General features: G+C 47.6%; 1 long non-coding RNA gene across 2 annotated transcripts in view; it reads left to right on the top strand.

Moving 5' to 3' along the window:
- LOC134928991 (uncharacterized) overlaps positions 1–19,433 on the top strand; it is a 250,974-nt gene that overhangs the window by 71,331 nt on the left and 160,210 nt on the right. For both annotated transcript variants that reach the window (XR_010178190.1, XR_010178189.1), the window contains exon 2: positions 11,688–11,825. This is a non-coding gene — a long non-coding RNA (uncharacterized LOC134928991). The remainder of the gene's footprint in view (positions 1–11,687; positions 11,826–19,433) is intronic.

Here is a 19,433-nt window from a genome sequence, read left to right on the forward strand (position 1 = left end):
CACCCGTAGAAGAGGGGGTACTGTCACGAACCGGTCTCTCACCTTTGCGGATTCTGGGGTTCATCCGTTGCCAGTGCGGTTGCTCGCGGTGCTATGTGCCCGTGTGGGGACGCGGCGTGATCAGTGGCACAGGTAATGCAGAGTCTGGGAACTGTGAGTGCGGGGACCAAATGGCCTAAGGCACTGCGGTGTGTCTGCTGTATAGGAGGTGGCCATGTTGGAGACCAAATAGGTAATACAGAGCACTTGTGAAAACACCTGTGGGCAGGTGTAAGCCAATCCCGTGCTTGTGCTGCCTTTAAGTAGGCTGGGATTATGTTACTCTGGGCCAGTACTTTGTTGTATCAACGCTGTGCTCTAGCTCTGAGCTCTCTCCGTGCATTCCTGTGTGATTCCCGTGGTCCAGATATCGCCTCCGTTCCCAGAGGCCCGTCTGCAGCCTTCACTGCTAAAGATCCACCGGCTTCCCGCTGTGCTGTCAGTTAATCTCGCACCTACTGGTAACAATTGGATTCCCAGAGTCTTGCATGAGGAAACCCTGTCTGCCTGCTTTCAACCATACAGAGTTTGGAGGATTCCACGAACTTCAGCTGTTCGTTTGTTCTGCTCTGCATTTAACCCGTTCATCACTTATATCATCTGCTACAGTCTCACAGTGATCTCCGGAACTCGCAAGTAACCCAATTTAGTACTTTTACTTTCTATGTTGCCATTACAAGGATAATTCTTCACAGTCTCTCAGTTACCTCTCAAAACTTCATTGCAAATCCTCTCCGTTATTTCTTCATGTCTGCATTACCCAGTTAAACACATTCTACAGTCCAGCTTCAAAGCTTGTTTATATTTGGACAATTTAACATTTATTCTCCAGCCTGTTTTAAACGCAATTCCATGAACATTTATTTATTTTTTCTTTAAGATATATCCTGCATATTATTTCTATTATTCATGCAATACGTCAGTATACTATGGTGATTAATAACTTGCCATTTACCACTTTACTGAATTGTTATTTTCAATAAATATACGAAACGGAACTTTCTTCGTCCTCCCTGCTTTCTTCATACCCCAGCACCTACACCTGTGGTTGGTCCCTGGTTAACGGATTCACAAAAACACCCGGACCTGACAAGACCCTAACAGTAGCCTCCCCTCTGACGATGGGTCAAAGAACCCCTACCACCGGGTTTATCGGGGAACTGCGAGAAGAAAGAGCGTAACAGTCTGGGGGCATGAAGATCACAACTGCGCACCCACGACCGCTCCTCCGGGCCATACCCCTTCCAGTGCACCAAAAATGACAGCTGACCCCGAACCATCTTGGAGTCAAGAATCCTTTCAACAACAAACTCCCTCTGGCCACGTATCAGAAGAGGGGAAGGTCTTCCACTGGAAGAAGGATTACTAATCGCCCGTTTTAAAAGGGAACAATGAAATGTTTTATTGATACCCAAAGAACGGGGTAGATCTAACTGAAATGCCACCGGATTGATAACCCTAGTGATCTTATAAGGACCGATGAACCGGGGGCCTAACTTATGAGATGGCTGTCTCAACTTCAAATTCTTGGTAGACAACCAGACGAAGTCTCCTAATTTGAAGCTGCAGGGTCTTTTCCGCTTATCAAAAACCCTTTTGGTCACTAATGACACAGACACAAGGGCTTTCTTCACTTTCCTCCAAATACCTCTAAGGACCGAAACCACAGAGGAACCACCAGGCGTGGAGTCCAGGGGGTCAAAAGAATTGGCCTTAGGATGATGCCCATACACACAAAGGAAGGGAGAGATCCCTGTAGCAGAGTGAGCCGTGTTGTTATAGGCAAACTCCGCCATGGACAGATGAGCAACCCAGTCAGTCTGACACTTGGAGACATAACACCTGAGGAACTGCTCCAAGGACTGGTTCACCCTTTCAGTCTGCCCATTAGACTGCGGATGGTAGCCTGACGACAAGCTGACAGAAATCTGGAGATCGGAACAAAATGCCCTCCAGAATTTGGCCACAAACTGGGATCCGCGGTCATAGACCACATCAAGTGGCAACCCGTGGAGGCGCACAACATGCAGCATAAATAATTCAGACAGGCGTCTGGCCGATGGCAGACCAGCCAATGGAACGAAGTGCGCCATTTTCGAAAACCTGTCAACGACAACCCAGATGGCTGTCATCCCCGAGCATTTGGGCAAGGCCACCACAAAATCCATTGAAATGTGGGTCCATGGCTTAGATGGAATAGAGAGTGGATGTAATGGGCCAACAGGAACCCCTCTAGGAGTCTTATTTCGGGCATGTGACATCTGATGTCACATGCCCGAACCCACTGATCCACATCCCTAGCCACCGAGGGCCACCACACCGCCCTAGATAGCCCTAGATAGCAACTCCCGAGTTCTGGCAATACCCGGGTGAACTGCCGACTTCTTGGCATGGAATTCCAGGAACACTCGCTGTCTTAACCTAGGAGGCACAAACAAAAGACCTACCGGAAGGTCAGGATGAGCCTGCTCCTGTGCTCTAAGGACTAATGACAAGAGGTCCTTGGTAATGCCCACTTTAATACATGATGGGGACACAATGGGCAATGGCTCCTCGGTGGTCTCCTGGATTGGAGCAAAACTCTGCGAGAGCGCATCAGCCTTGATGTTTTTTGACCCAGGGCGATATGTTATCAAAAAATTAAAGCGAGCAAAAAACAAAGCCCATCGTGCCTGCCTGGCATTGAGGCGCTTCGCTGACTCTAAATATGCCAAGTTCTTATGGTCGGTGAGAATTGAGACCACAAACTTAGCCCCCTCAAGCCAGTGTCTCCACTCCTCGAGTGCATCCTTAATAGCCAACAATTCCCGGTTACCCACGTCATAATTCATCTCGGCAGGCGAAAATTTACGGGAAAAGTAAGCACAGGGATGAAGGGGATTATCAGACACCCCCATCTGAGAGAGCACTGCCCCAATACCCATCTCAGAGGCATCCACCTCCACCACAAAAGGACGCTCTGGATCTGGGTGTCGCAGCACCTTGGCCGAGACAAATGCCCTTTTGAGACGGGCAAAAGCCGCTTTGGCCTCACAAGACCAGTGAGCAACATCCGCCCCTTTCTTAGTGAGTGCCACCAAGGGCGCCACTATAGACGAAAATCCAGCGATAAATCGTCTATAAAAATCCGCAAAGCCCAGAAAACGCTGAAGCGCTTTCAAACTAGTGGGCTGCACCCAATCCAGGACTGCCTGTACCTTGGAACCCTCCATTTGGAAACCTTCTGGGGAGATAATATAACCTAGAAATGCGATTTGCTGAACTTCAAATTCGCACTTCTCCAGCTTCGCCCCAAGCCGGTGGTCTCTGAGTTTCTGGAGGACTAAGCGTACATGCTTCCGATGTTCCTCCAGGGAATGGGAGAAGATTAGGATGTCATCTAAGTATACAACTAAGAATCTATCCAAATATTCCCTGAGCACATCGTTCATGAAGTCCTGGAAGACTGCCGGGGCATTACAGAGCCCAAAAGGCATCACCAAATATTCAAAATATTCATAATGCCCTGAGTGGGTATTAAAGGCAGTCTTCCATTCATCCCCCTCTCTTATTCGGATTAGATTGTACGCACCGCGTAGGTCAATCTTAGAAAAAATGGTGGCAGTACGAAGCTGGTCAAACAAGACCGAAATGAGAGGCAGTGGGTATGAGTTTTTAATCGTGATACGGTTCAATTCCCTGAAGTCGATGCAGGGTCGCAATGAACCGTCCTTTTTACCCACGAAGAAGAACCCCGACCCAAGTGGAGACTGTGAAGGTCTGATAAATCCCTTAGCCAAGTTCTCCTGAATGTACTCTGCCATAGCCTGAGTCTCAGGACGTGACAGGGAGTACAACCTGCTCTTGGGAAGCTTAGCATTCGGCAACAAATCAATGGCACAGTCATAGGGGCGATGGGGAGGTAGTACCTCTGCAACTCTTTTGGAGAACACGTCCGCAAAATCTGCATAACATCCTGGCAATCCTGGCAAACTTAGCTGCGAAAGCCTGACTGGAAGGCTCAAGCAACTCCTGAAACAATCAGTACCCCAACTAAGAATCTCCCCAGAGACCCAGTCAAATTGAGGATTGTGGGCCCTTAACCAGGGTAACCCCAACACCAATGGGGCAAAAGTACAGACAGTCACATAAAAGGACAATTTTTCAGAGTGTGTGGCTCCAATAAACAAAGAAATCTGGCTAGTGCAAGAGGTAATTTTACCCTGGGATAATGGTTCCCCGTTTAACCCACAAATCTCAATTTCCGATGCCAAGGGTACTAAGGGAACAGAGTGTTTCAGGGCGAATTGGCGGTCCATAAAAACCCCGTCGGCCCCACTGTCCACAAAGGCCTCAGTCTTGACAGTTTGACCGAGGATCTTCAAGGTCACCGGAATGATAAAAGTCTTCTTGGGAAATTCTGACTTCTGGCCTGACAGGATATTTCCCATCACCCTCAGGCCCTGAAGTTTTCCGGCTTTTCTGGGCATGATACTACCACATGACCTTTATTCCCACAGTACAAACATAACCCCTGCTGTCTCCTCCGCGTCTTCTCACGCGAGGAGAGGCGGGTAGCCCCAATCTGCATAGGCTCCTCGGAAAATTCCTCAGAGTCTGAGGTTCCCTTGGGAAAGAAGGAAACCTCGGTCTCCCTTTCAAGCCTGCGCTCTCTCAGCCGTCTATCCACCCGAATGGATAACTGCATGAGCTGATCCAAGCTATCAGGCAAGGGATATTGTACCAGTTGGTCTTTTAACTGGTTAGAAAGACCTCTTCGGTACTGGTGTCTCAGGGCTGGGTCATTCCACTGGGTATCATGGGCCAACCTCCGAAACTCCGTACAATAAACCTCAACTGGCCTTCGCCCTTGCTTAAGGATCGAAATCTGAGCCTCGGCTGAGGCCGTCTTGTCAGGGTCATCATACAACATGCCCAGTCCCGTAAAAAAAGCATCAACACTTTTAAGCGACGGACAGTCAGGCTGCAACCCATATGCCCAGACCTGTGGGTCTCCTTGTAGCAAGGAAATCACTATGCCCACCCGCTGAATCTCCGACCCAGAAGACTGAGGCCTAAGCTGGAAATATAGCTTGCAGCTCTCCTTGAAACAAAAGAACTGCGAGCGATCTCCAGAAAAACGATCCGGGAGATTTACTTTTGGCTCCTTAACCCCTGAAGGTACTGCTGCTGCGGGAGCTCCGCCAGCGGCCTGCGAGGTGTGCATTTTAATGGACAAATCATTAAATTGTCGAGTCAGGACCTGCACCTGATCGACCACCTGTTGCAAAGTATTTTGAGGGGTATGCTCCATATTCCCACAAAATTTCAACAGGAGTATTAGGCTGCTGAATATGTTATGCACACCAGTGCCAGCAGGAATGTACTGGTGTCTGAACTGTGAGGGATGCAAAACAAATGAACTCACAGACAGACTGGGGAATATGACATTACATACACAGAAGGTGATAGGGTAACAAAATAAACACAAAGTGAACAGAGAAGCTCAAAGGCTAAGAAACTGGGTGTCTCCCTAGTATTAGGAATGCTCAGATGGAAAGAAGCAAGATGTAGTGATTTAATACGTAGAGAACCCGAAATGCTGTTGCTATGGGCAACAGCAAAACCCTAAAGGGTTACCAACGGGTGTGGCAGTAAACTCCTTGGTCAGAGATGGAATAATAGACACAAGGAGAGTCTCCACAATCCTAGTCCTCACTTGCAGTGCACTGGTTCAGCTTACTGCCACTAAACTGACACCTGAACACCTTGCACAGTGAGAAAGGATTTTGGCAGGCAAGTCTGAGAATACAGCCGCAAACTTGCTAGGTTCACAGAGTAGCAAAAGAACCCCAGCAGGTTAAACGACTGACTCCAGTCTTACTGCTAGGTCTGGATTGGCAGAGTGTAATACCAAATCCCAAGGCCTATTTGCAGTAAGCAACAAACAAATACAAAGTTACACAGTACTAGCTAGCTTTCAGGAACTGACTAACCAACAAAGATTCAGCAGCATCTGCCTAACCTGAGAAGAGGGTTTATATAGCAGGTGCTGTCCACGCCCCACTCAGACCTCACAGACTGTGAGCACAAAAACCAGCACCGGATCCCCTGCCGTGCACAGAGCCTGTAACCACTGCACAGCAAAAGACCCGAACCGGAGTATCAGCTACGCTCAGGTTACTCCGCTAGCACTTGTCTCCCGGTTGCCATGACGACGTGGCAGCACAGAGCAGGAGACCCTAACATTAGGTCACAACTAGCAAGACCCTTGTACTTGATTTTCAATAGTTCAATTAGATATGGCATCGTACCGAAGGATTGGTGTATAGCGGAGGTAGTGCCATTATTTAAAAAGGGATCCAAAAATCATCCAGGTAACTACAGGCAGATTAGTTTGACATCTGTAGTGGGGAAAATATTCTAAGGGATAGCATACAGTAGTATCTGCAGACCACTAAGATTATTAGCAAGAACCAGCACGGGTTTATGAGGGACAGAGCATGTCAAACTAACTTAGTTAACTTCTACAAGTAAGTGAGCACCAATCTTGACCAAGGAAAAGCAGTGGATGTGGTCTACTTAGATTTTGCAAAAGCCTTCGATACAGTGCCTCACAGGAGAATAATCATCAAATTAAAAGAGCTTGGCCTAGGAAAAACTGTTTGTACATGGATAAGTAACTGGCTGGGAAACAGGGTACAGCGAGTAGTGGTCAACGGGAAGTCCTCAAGCTGGACACTGGTTTTCAGCGGAATACCACAGGGGTCCGTACTTGAGCCACTACTGTTCAACATATTTATCAATGACCTATATAAGGCCTGGAAAGCACAATGTCAATCTTTGCAGATGACACTAAACTGTGTAGGGTAATTAATTCAGAAAGAGACGTGGAGTCTCTGCAGAATGACTTATCTAAACTTGAAATCTGGGCGTCTAAATGGAGAATGAGGTTCAATATAGAAAATGCAAAGTTATGCATTTCGGGACTAAAACAAACTTGCATCCTACATATTAAACGGGGAAAATCTAGGGGTAACAGTTTTGGAAAAGGATTTGGGGGTACTCATTGTATATGGTTATTAAGTTTAACAATGTCAAAGCGCAGTAAAGAAGACAAGTAAGGTGTTAGCGTGCATTAAACAGGGAAATTCTGCCGCTGTACAAATCATTGGTACGCCACTCCGCACCTGGAATATTGTGTTCAGTTTTGGGCACCACTGTATAAAATAGATATCTGTGAACTCGAGAGGGTTCAAAGGCGAGCTACTAAATTGATTAAAGGACTTGAGGTACTAGATTACGAGGAAAGGCTTACTAGGTTGAACATGCATACACTGGAAAAGAGGCGTCTAAGAGGAGACATTATTAATGTCTTCAAATATGTAAAGGGGCACTACAAAGAGTTATCAGAGGAATTATTTATTAAAAGAACGCTGTTTAGGACACGCGGGCACTCGCTGAGGCTGGAGGAGAGAAAATTCCGCACTCAACGAAGGAAAGGGTTCTTAACTGATAGGGCAATAAGGATTTGGAATTCCTTGCCAGGGGAGGTGGTAATGGTGGACACTGTAAATGCATTTAAAAGGGGATTGGATGAATTTCTGATTGAAAAGGATATCCAAGGTTACAACACTTAAAATATTGAAATTGTTAATCCGGGTGTAACGCAATTTGTAGTTGTTAACTAGTCATAAAACATCCTTCAGCAGGTACATTAAAATCAACTCAACTTAATACAATAAACAGGTTGAACGCGATGTTCAACCTTGAATACTATGTTACTATGTTACTATGTTAGATCAACTGGTGGCTAGACATTATGCCGAGCTAAAACAGTCATTACAGGATCTACGTTTCCAGATTACAGACCATGGGGTATATTTACAAAGATTCGTGTTTTGGCCATTTTGAAGGGTGTTTGAACTCGAATGGTATCGGGTGCATTTTACTGCAACTTTTTGAATCCTGATACGATCATTCACTAAGCTGCCGAGTTTTGCACAATCGTTTTTCCCGATGTCGATGTGATTCGTAATATCAGGCAGTGTTTTGCGGGAGTGATGAGTAAAACACTGCCTGGAAAAACACAAGGAATCCCGGCCGGATCTGTGAGATCCGTGCAGGGCTTCATTGTGTACCTTAAAAAGTTGATTAAAGTCTTAAAAAATCTGAAAAAAATTGCGTGGGGTCCCCCCTCCTAAGCACAACCAGCCTCGGGCTCTTTGAGCCGTCCTGGTTGAAAAAATATGGGGGAAAAAATGACAGGGGTTCCCCCATATTTAATCAACCAGCACCGGGCTCTGCGCCTGGTCCTGGCTCCAAATATACGGGGGACAAAAAGCGTAGGGGTCCCCCGTATTTTTGAAACCAGCACCGGGCTCCACTAGCTGGGGAGATGATGCCACAGCCGGGGGACACTTTGATATCGGTCCCTGCGGCTGTGCCATTAAAACCCCAACTAGTCACCCCTGGCCGGGGTACCCTGGAGGAGTGGGGACCCCTTCAATCAAGGGGTTCCCCCCCCTCCAGCCACCCAAGGGCCAGGGGTGAAGCCCGAGGCTGTCCCCCCCATCCAAGGGCGACGGATGGGGGGCTGATAGCCTTGTGAGAAATTGTGAATATTGTTTTTAGTAGCAGTACTACAAGTCCCAGCAAGCCTCCCCCGCAAGCTGGTACTTGGAGAACCACAAGTACCAGCATGCGGTGGAAAACCGGGCCCGCTGATACCTGTAGTACTACTACTAGAAAAATACTCCAATAAAAACAGGACACACACACCGTGACAGTACAACTTTATTACATACATGCACACCAACATACACACATACTTACCTATTTCCCCCGAGGCTCGGTCCTCTTCTCCATGTAGAATCCTAGGGGTACCTGTGAAAAAAATTATACTCACATAATCCAGTGTAGAATCCGACCTATGAATAATCCACGTACTTGGCGAAAAAATTAAATGGAAACCCGACCACGCACTGAAAGGGGTCCCATGTTTACACATGGGACCCCTTTCCCCGACTGCCAGGACTCCCCCTGACTCCTGTCAAAGAGGGTCCCTTCAGCCAATCAGGGAGCGCCACGTCGTGGCACTCTCCTGATTGGCTGTGTGCTCCTGTAGTGTCTGTCAGGCAGCACACGGCACAGATACAATGTAGCGCCTATGCGCTCCATTGTAGCCAATGGTGGGAACTTTGCGGTCAGAGGTTGACCGAAAGTAACCTCACCGCTGACCGCAAAGTTCCCACCATTGGCTACAATGGAGCGCATAGGCGCTACATTGTATCTGTGCCGTGTGCTGCCTGACAGACACTACAGGAGCACACAGCCAATCAGGAGAGTGCAACGACGTGGCGCTCCCTGATTGGCTGAAGGGACCCTCTTCGACAGGAGTCAGGGGGAGTCCTGGCAGTCGGGGAAAGGGGTCCCATGTGTAAACAATATTCACAAGACTATCAGCCCCCCATCCGCCGCCCTTGGATGGGGAGGACAGCCTCGGGCTTCACCCCTGGCCCTTGCGTGGCTAGAGGGGGGGGACCCCTTGATTGAAGGGGTCCCCACTCCTCCAGGGTACCCCGGCCAGGGGTGACTAGTTGGGGTTTTAATGGCACGGCCGCAGGGACCGATATCAAAGTGTCCCCCGGCTGTGGCATTATCTCCCCAGCTAGTGGAGCCCAGTGCTGGTTTCAAAAATCCGGGGGACCCCTGCGCTTTTTGTCCCCCGTATTTTTGGAACCAGGACCAGGTGCAGAGCCCGGTGCTGGTTGATTAAATATGGGGGAACCCCTGTCATTTTTTTCTCCATATTTTTTCAACCAGGACCGGCTCAAAGAGCCCGAGGCTGGTTATGCTTAGGAGGGGGGACCCCATGCAATTTTTTTTCCAGATTTTACACTAAACAGACCCTTTCCCATAGATAACCATGCACAGATCTCACTGATCCGTGCATGGTTATCCAAACTCGACTGGAAAAAGCAGGTCTATTTTATTGCTGCTTTTTGTAACGAATCGAAAAAAAACAGACCCGCACTTGAGCACTCAGAAACTAACACCCAAATACGAATGAATAGTGAATGCCCGTATTCTATGAAATAACAGCCGCGTTTGACCGATGGTCTATTCATTCGTATTTCTGAACGTTGTCATTCAAACCATTACGAATAGTCCAAACACTGCCGAGATTGGTGCTTAGTGAATTCCCGGATTGGGACTTAGAAAAAAAAAACACAAATCGGATAAACTCGGATTCTTAGTAAATACTGGCCCATGTCCCTAAATTGCTGAGAGGAGGGGACCGTGCCGGAAAACTGTTGCGGATGGAGGCCAAATAGATTCATAAATTACATTCCATTAATCCTTATGGACTTAATGAGAATTTTTTAATGGAATATTTTCTAATTGGTCTCTCACCCTTTGACTATGGTTTGTGCTCCCTCCTTGGTACCCGCACATAGAGTCTTTTACGTTACATGTGCGGATATCAGGGATGGTTAGTATTTGCAATATTTGTCATATGAGCGCTGCCGCAGTATACATATTCATAATTTGAAATGATGCCTTTTCATTAGCTTCTCCATCATATGCATGTATAGTATTTATGTGTTCATCATGGCTTTTATTTTCCTATGATTTTCCTTTTAAGTCCCTTAGAGGTGGGGAACGTGTCTGTAAATTGTTACAAATGGAGGCTAGGTGGATTTACAGATTACATTTCATCAGCCCCAATGGACTTAGGGGGTCATTCCGACCTGATCGCACGCTGCACTTCTTTGCAGCGGTATGATCGGGCAACGACGCCGGGAATGAGGAAAGCGGTCGTAGCGGCGACCGCAAGAAGATTAACAGGCGGAGTGGTCAACTCACCATTTTCCCGGAGTGGTCCAGCGAACGCAGGCGTATCCAAGCGTTATGAGGGTGGATGTCTGACGTCAAATGCGGGACCTGTATCGATGGATCCATCGCAAAGGGTGAGTAGGTCTAGGGCTGGTCTTGTTTTGCTTGAAACACTTTTAGCATAGCAGGGCTGCACAAGCGATCGCAGCCCTGCTATGCTAAAATACACTCCCCCATAGGTGGCGTCTAGTTGATCGCATGAGCAGCAAAAAGTTGCTACGTGCGATCAACTCGGAATGACCCCCTTGATGAGAAGTTCCCATGGAACATATTGTAACAACATCTGATTACATTTTTTGGCTATGTTGTGTATGCATAAAGTTCCTCATGTTACATTTGCATGTGGCCATATAATAGAATTAACCTATGTATGTCCAAAAGCATAAGTTGGGCCATGGTGCTTTCACTCATCATCACAATATGCATAAGAATTTTATTTAATATCGTAATGGGCTTGCAGTACCATTATTAAACAGGGACACTGATCCTTGTCATAATATACAGCCTGGCAAAACCCTTATATATTGTACATTTGCATACACTTTGGGATATAAATATTTATACACATATTGTGGATGATTGTTGATAATAGACTATTAAACATAGCGGGCCGAGTACAGAATCCTTATTCATGAGTTACCCATATGTATACTTACCGTACAGGATTTTAACACTAATATGCACTCCATTTAATATGTGTTCCATAGCATGCTGCTAGTAATGTATCACTCGTAGTTCACAATGCACTTAATGTTTTGTTTACATTTCAGTGACACAGCGCTGCGACCCGGCATCCGGTTGCCAAGCAATGTGGTTACCAGGACTACAGGACACGCCTCCGCAATGACGCGCTGCACTGAAGCCGGGACGGAAGCTGTTCCCTCCCCCGACTTCCAACTTTCCCACTGGTGAGTCCTCAACCTTTTAAAAGGTATGCTATTTTCACATTACAGTTTTGCACACACATCACCTTGACAAAGGGGCGTACCTGCCCCGAAACATTGGCTTTGCTGCGATATGGAATAAACCCACTTTTCTACGTTACTGAATAGTTCCGTCTGCGAGTGCCGCTGCTTGTTGAATCATTGCTCAGTAGACAGTACCATTAAAGTACCAGAGGGCACCGGAGCAAGTTGCCATACAGATATGGTGAGTGCTGGTCCATGTTCGCTGTAGATACAGTGCTTTGCAAAAGTATTCACCCCCCTTTGCATTTTTCATGTTTTGTTGCCTCACACCCTGGAATTAAAATTGATTGTTTGAAGGTTTTCATCATTTCATTCACAGAACATGCCTACAACTTTGAAGATGTTTTTTTTATTTTTTTATTGTGAAGCAAACAACAAAAAGGACAAAATAACAGAAAACTTCAGCATGCATAACTATTCACCCCCATAAAGTCAGTACTTTGTAGAGCCACCTTTTGCGGCAATAACAGCTGCAAGTCGCTTTTAAAAATCTATATGAGCTTGCCATATCTTGAAACTGGGATTTTGCCCATTCCTCAAGGCAAAACTGCTCCAGCTCCTTCATGTTGGATGGTTTCCGCTTGTGAACAGCAATCTTCAAGTCTGAGCACAGATTCTCAATTAGATTGAGATCTGGGCTTTGGCTAGGCCATTCCAGCACATTTAAATGTTTCCCCTTAAACCACTCGAGTGTTGCTCTAGCAGTATGCTGCGGGTCATTGACCTGCTGAAAGGTGAACCTCTGTCCCAGTCTCAAATCACAGGCAGACTGAAACAGGTTTTGCTCAAGAATATCCCTGTATTTAGCACAATACATCTTTCCCTCGACTCTAAACAGTTTACCAGTCCCTGCTGCTGAAAATCATCCCCACAGCATGATGCTGCTGCCATCACCATGTTTCACTGTGGGGATGGTGTTCTTGGGGTGATGGGATGTGTTGGGTTTGTGCCAGAAATAGCATTTTCCTTGGTGGCTGAAAAATTAAGTTTTAGTCTCATCTGACCAGAGCACCTTCCTTCATAAATTTGGGGAGTCGTCCACATGCCTTTTGGCAAACTCAAAACGTGCCTTCTTATTTTTAACACTAAGTAATGCCTTTTTTCTGGCCACTCTTCCATAAAGCCCAGCTCTATGGAGTGTGCGGCTTATTGTGGTCACATGCGCAGATACACCAGTCTCTGCTGTGGAACTCTGCAGCTCCTTCAGGGTTACCGTTGGTCTCTGTTCTGCCTCTCTGATTAATGCCCTCCTTGCCCGGTCTGTGAGTTTTGGTGGCCGGCCCTCTCTTGGCAGGTTTGTTGTGGTACAATGTTCTGTCCATTTGAAGATAATGGATTTGATGGTGCTCCAGGGCATCATCAAAGATTTGGATATTTTTTTTTTATAACCCAACCTTGACTTGTACTTCTCAACAACGTTTGGAGAGCTCCTTGGTCTTCATGGTGTGATGCCTCTTGCTTAGTGGTGTTGCAGCCTCTGGGGCCTTTCAGAAAAGGTGTGCTTATACTGAAAGATCATGTGACACTTAGAGTGCACACAGGTGGACTTCATTCACTAATTATGTGACTTCTGAAGGTAATTGGTTGCACCAGAACTTTTGAGGGGCATCATAGCAAAGGGGGTGAATACATATGCACAGATGCGTCATGAGGCGGGTGCGGGGGGTCCGGCCCGCACCCAGGTGTTACCTTTCAATGGGGTGACACCAAAAAGAGCTGCACACCCGCACCCCCATCCACAGATACGTCTGCGGCTGCACCCACACTTACTCCTCCCCAGCACCGCACCCCCGCCGACTTCATCACCCGGACAGCGGACTCATTCACACGCCGGCCTGCCTGTACACCGCCGCGGCGCCACCGGGTCTGTACTGCCGCAATCGATGCTGGGTGCTGTACATCACGAGTGACGTCATACACACGCCGGCACCGCATGCCATGCTGGGAGGAAGAATGGGAGGAGACTTTGCTGTGCAATGTGCAGCGTTACCAGAGGGAGGACGGAAGTTACCAGAGGGAGCTGTACTGCAGGGACTGAAGTGCGCACCTCATTGCCTTCTTCTTCTCTGGCTGGCTGTGAGCTGTTTCAGCTGACAAAGGGTGTGTGTGTTTGATCTAATGCAGAGGTTCTCAAACTCGGTCCTCGGGGGCCCACACAGTGCATGTTTTGCAGGTCTCCTCACAGAATCGAAAGTGAAATAATTAGCTCCACCTGTGGACCTTTTAAAATGTGTTAGTGAGTAATTAATACACCTGTGCACCTTGCTGGGTTACCTGCAAAACATGCACTGTGTGGGCTCCCGAGGACCGAGTTTGAGAACCTCTGATCTAATGCTTTACAGTTTTCTATTACATTATAATCCATTAATCCATTATTATTTGAGTAAAAAAAAAATGTTCTGACTAAGTTAATAACGTGTGTGTGTATATATATATATATATATATATATATATGTGTGCGTGTGTGTATATATGTGTGCGTGTGTATATATATATATATACCAAACAAAAAGCCCAGCACTCTCCTAAGCAGCTTCATTCACCTTAATGCTTTAATATACATCTAAATAAACAATGGGGTTTTGGTTTATGAATTGTACAATGCATATATATATATATATATATGAGTCTGAATACCCCCGCCGCCACATTGAGCTCTTGCCGCGCGGCCGCTCCTGATTGGATGCCGGTCCGCGAAATAGTAGCGCCGCGATCATAAGAGCCTCTTCCTCCTTGCACCACCGCCGCCCTCTGCCTCCTCCTCCGCTACACCAGCGCTGCCCTCAGTCCTTCTCTGCACCTGTGCCAGTCACAGCCATCTCATCCACCGCCCCGCAGACCACAGCATCCTCAGAACCTCCGCTGCTAAATAGGTAATGTTACCCTGCTGCCTTTCGCTCTCCCTAGTCCCTACTATGTGCCCTTACTGTCCCTAACTCTGTCACTCTCCCTGTCCCTGCTGTCACTTTCCCTGTCCCTCTGTCACTCTCCCTGTCAATATGTCCCTGCTGTCACTTTCCCTGTCCCTCTGTCACTCTCCCTGTCCCTATGTCCCTGCTGTCACTTTCCCTGTCCCTGCTGTCACTTTCCTTGTTCCTCTGTCACTCTCCCGGTTCCTATGTCCCTGCTGTCACTCTCCCTGAATTTTGTCTCATTCCATGTGGCATAATGTCAATTTCGGCTCATTCTGTGTGCTATAATGAGCATTTCGGTTCATACCGTGTGGTATAATGTGAATTTCGGCTCATTCTGAGTGCTATAATGTGAATTTCAGCTCATACCGTGTGCTATAATTTCAATTTCGGCTCTCTGTGTGCTATAATGTGAATTTCGGCTCATACTGTGTGGTATAATGTGAATTTCGGCTCATTCTGAGTGCTATAATGTGAATTTCAGCTCATACCGTGTGCTATAATGTCAATTTCGGCTCATTCTGAGTGCTATAATGTGAATTTCAGCTCATACCGTGTGCTATAATGTCAATTTTGGCTCTTTCTGTGTGCTATAATGTGAATTTCGGCTCTTTTTGTGTGCTATTATTGCTATAATGTGTATTTTGGCTCATACCGTGTGCTATAATGTGAATTTTGGCTAATTCTGTGTGCTATAATGTGAAATTTCTGCTCATTCTGTGTACTAAAATGTGAATTTCTGCTCATTCTGTGTGCTATATTGTGAATTTCGCTCATTCTGTGTGCTATCATGTGAATTCCGGCTCATACCGTGTGCTATAATGTGAATTTCTCTTGCATCCTAGAGGATGCTGGGGACTCCGTAAGGACCATGGGTATAGACAGGCTCTGCAGGAGACATGGGCACTATAAAGAACTTTAGAATGGGTGGGCACTGGCTCCTCCCTCTATGCCCCTCCTCCAGACCTCAGTTAGATCCTGTGCCCAGAGGAGACTGGGTGCATTGCAGGGGAACTCTCCTGAGTTTCTCTGTAAAAAGAATTTTGTTAGGTTTTTTATTTTCAGGGAGCACTGCTGGCAACAGGCTCCCTGCATCGTGGGACTGAGGGGAGAAAAGCAGACCTACTTAACTGATAGGCTATGCTTCTTAGGCTACTGGACACCATTAGCTTCAGAGGGTCGGAACGCAGGTCTCACCCTCGCCGTTCGTCCCGGAGCCGCGCCGCCGTCCTCCTCACAGAGCCGGAAGATAGAAGCCGGGTGAGTAGCAGAAGAAAGAAGACTTCAAAGGCGGCAGAAGACTTCAGTTCTTCAGTGAGGTAACGAGCAGCGGTAACGCTACGCGCCATTGCTCCCACACACACACACACACACACAACAGCGGGCACTGTAAGGGTGCAGGGCGCAGGGGGGGCGCCCTGGGCAGCAATTAATAGCCTCAAGGGACACTGGCAGATGTACATATACTGCGGAGGCAGTATATCATTTACCCCCGCCAGTTTTTTGATTGTTTGAGCGGGACCGAAGCCCGCCGCTGAGGGGGCGGGGCTTGATCCTCCAGCACCAACCAGCGCCATTTTCTCCACAGCACATGCAGAGAAGATGGCTCCCCGGACCCTCCCCTGCTGAACACGGTCACAGAGGGCAAAAAAAGAGGGGGGGGCACTTTTTATTGGCGCAGTGAGTGTATATTATATATTTGTATAAAAGCGCTGTTTGTCTGGGAATTTGGTTTCCAGTGTCAGTTGGCGCTGGGTGTGTGCTGGCATACTCTCTCTCTGTCTCTCCAAAGGGCCTTATTGTGGAACTGTCTCCATATAGATATATCCCTGAGTGTGTGGGGGTGTCGGTACGCGTGTGTCGGCATGTCTGAAGCGGAAGACTCTTCTAAGGAGGAGGGGGAGCAGATGATTGTGGTGTCTCCGTCGGCAACGCCGACACATGATTGGATGGATATGCTGAATGTTTTAAATGCAAATGTGGCTTTGTTGCATAAGAGATTGGACAAAGCAGAGTCCAGGGATAATACAGGTAGTCAATCAATGGCTTTGACGGTATCACAGGGCCCTTCAGGGTCTCAAAAACGTCCCCTGTCCCAAATTACAGACACTGATACCGACACGGATTCTGACTCCAGTGTCGACTACGAGGATGCAAGGTTACACCCAAGGGTGGCCAAGGGTATTCATTATATGATTATTGCAATAAAAGATGTTTTGCATATCACGGATGACCCCTCTGTCCCTGACAAGAGGGTTCACATGTTTAAAGAAAAGAAACCAGAGGTAACTTTTCCCCCATCTCATGAGCTGAACGAGTTATTTGAAAAAGCTTGGGAAACTCTAGACAAGTAGCTGCAGGTTCCCAAAAGAATTCTTCACCCAGGATGGACAAGGCGTTGACGCGCTTGTCCAAAAAGGTGGCGCTACCGTCTCCAGATACAGCAGCCCTCAAGGATCCTGCTGATCGCAGACAGGAAACTACCTTCAAATCAATTTATACACATACAGGGACCTTGCTCAGACCGGCAATAGCGTCGGCTTGGGTTTGTAGCGCTGTAGCAGCTTGGACTGATACCTTGTCAGCTCACTTCGATACCCTAGATAGGGATACCATTTTATTGACCTTAGGTCACATAAAAGACGCAGTCTTGTATATGAGAGACGCTCAGAGAGACGTTGGTCTGCTAGGTTCGAGAGCCAACACCATGGCGATTTCTGCTAGGCGAGCCCTGTGGACCCGCCAATGGTCGGGTGATGCCGACTCAAAGAAACATATGGAAGTTTTACCTTACAAAGGTGAGGATTTATTTGGAGAAGGTCTCACAGACCTGGTTTCCACAGCTACCGCGGGTAAATCTACCTTTTTACCTTATGTTTCTCCACAGCAAAAGAAGAAAACACCGCAATATCCGATGCAGTCCTTTCGATCGCATAAGTCCAGAAAAGGTCGGGGTTCTTCCTTCCTCGCCAGAGGTAAGGGTAGAGGAAAAAACTGCCTGCTACGGCTAGTTTCCAGGAGCAGAAGTCCTCCCCGGCTTCTGCTAAATCCACAGCATGACGCTGGGACTCCACTGAGGGAGTCTGCCCCGGTGGGGGCACGTCTTCGACTCTTCAGCCGCGTCTGGGTTCAGTCAGACGTGGATCCTTGGGCAATGGAAATTGTATCTTAAGGCTACAAGCTGGAATTCGAAGACGTGCCTCCTCGCCGGTTTTTCAAATCGGCTTTACCAGCTTCTTCCCCAGACAGGGAGATAGTGTTAGCTGCGATTCAAAAACTGTGTCAACAACAAGTGGTTGTCGAGGTTCCCCTAGTTCAACAGGGGAAGGGGTACTATTCAACCCTATTTGTGGTCCCGAAACCGGATGGCTCGGTCAGACCCATTCTAAATTTGAAATCCCTAAACCTGTACTTAAAAAAGTTCAAAATCAAGATGGAATCGCTCAGGGCGGTTATCTCCAGCTTGGAAGGGGGGGATTTTATGGTGTCTCTAGACATAAAGGATGCATACCTTCATGTCCCCATATATCCCCCTCATCAGGCGTACCTGGAATTCGCTGTACAGGACTGTCATTACCAGTTTCAGACGTTGCCGTTTGGGCTTTCCACGGCCCCGAGGGTTTTCACCAAGGTAATGGCAGAAATGATGGTGCTCCTGCGCAGGCAGGGAGTCACAATTATCCCGTACTTGGACGATCTCCTGATAAAAGCGTGATCGAGAGATCAGTTACTGAAAAGCGTGTCACTCTCCCTGAGTGTGCAGCAGCAGCATGGCTGGATTCTAAATCTTCCAAAGTCGCAGTTGGTTCCAACGACTCGGCTATCTTTCTTGGGCATAGTTCTGGACACGGAACAAAAGAGGGTTTTTCTCCCAGTGGAAAAAGCCCAGGAACTCCAGAACATGGTCAGAGACCTGTTAAAACCGAAAATAGTGTCAGTCCATCAATGCACTCGAGTTCTGGGGAAAATGGTGGCGTCCTACGAGGCCATCCCCTTCGGCAGGTTTCATGCGTGGACGTTTCAGTGGGACCTTCTGGACAAGTGGTCCGGGTCCCATCTTCAACTTCATCAAACAATAAGCCTGTCCCCCAGGGCCTGGGTGTTTCTCCTGTGGTGGCTGCAGAGTGCTCACCTTCTAGAGGGTCACAGGTTCGGCATTCAAGACTGGGTTCTGGTGACCACGGACGCGAGCCTCCGAGGATGGGGAGCAGTCACACAAGGAACAAACTTTCAGGGGACATGGTCAAGCCAGGAGGCTTGTCTACACATCAATGTACTGGAATTGAGGGCCATATACAACGGCCTTCGTCAAGCGGAGACGGAGAATCTCCTTCGCGACCTACCGGTTCTGATTCAATCAGACAACGTCACAGCCGTGGCTCATATAAACCGCCAAGGTGGGACAAGGAGCAGTGTGACAATGGCGGAAGCCACCAGGATTCTTCGCTGGGCGGAAATTCACGTAAGCGCTCTGTCAGCTGTATTAATTCCGGGTGTGGACTTCCTCAGCAGATACGATCTCCATCTAGGAGAGTGGGGACTTCATCAAGGAGTTTTTGCAGAGATAACAAGTCATTGGGGACTTCCTCAAATAGACATGATGGCGTCATGCCTCAACAAGAAGCTTCGGAGGTAT

Source organism: Pseudophryne corroboree, chromosome 5, assembly GCF_028390025.1.
Source record: "Pseudophryne corroboree isolate aPseCor3 chromosome 5, aPseCor3.hap2, whole genome shotgun sequence".
NCBI lineage: Eukaryota > Metazoa > Chordata > Amphibia > Anura > Myobatrachidae > Pseudophryne > Pseudophryne corroboree.